Source organism: Cucurbita maxima, unplaced genomic scaffold, assembly GCF_002738345.1.
Source record: "Cucurbita maxima cultivar Rimu unplaced genomic scaffold, Cmax_1.0 Cma_Scf06065, whole genome shotgun sequence".
Lineage (NCBI taxonomy): Eukaryota > Viridiplantae > Streptophyta > Magnoliopsida > Cucurbitales > Cucurbitaceae > Cucurbita > Cucurbita maxima.
Window position 1 is genome coordinate 1 of NW_019278081.1, and position 207 is coordinate 207.

The following is a 207-nucleotide window of genomic DNA, read 5'->3' on the forward strand; positions in this document are numbered from 1 at the left end:
CCTCCCCCGCTCACGCCCATCGCGTTTCGATCATGCCGCCCCGCATGCGTTAAATCCGATTTTATGCGCATGGCATATCGGGTGCGATCATACCAGCACTAATGCACCGGATCCCATCAAAACTCCGCAGTCAAGCGTGCTTGGGCGAGAGTAGTACTAAGTTGGGTGACCACTTGGGAGCACCCCTTTTTTTCTTTCAATTTCTCC

At 53.6% G+C, this 207-nt stretch overlaps 1 pseudogene; it reads left to right on the forward strand.

The window, feature by feature from the left end:
- Positions 1-79: 79 nt before the first annotated feature.
- LOC111476184 lies at positions 80-199 on the forward strand (annotated as a pseudogene).
- The last annotated feature ends 8 nt before the right edge of the window (positions 200-207 follow it).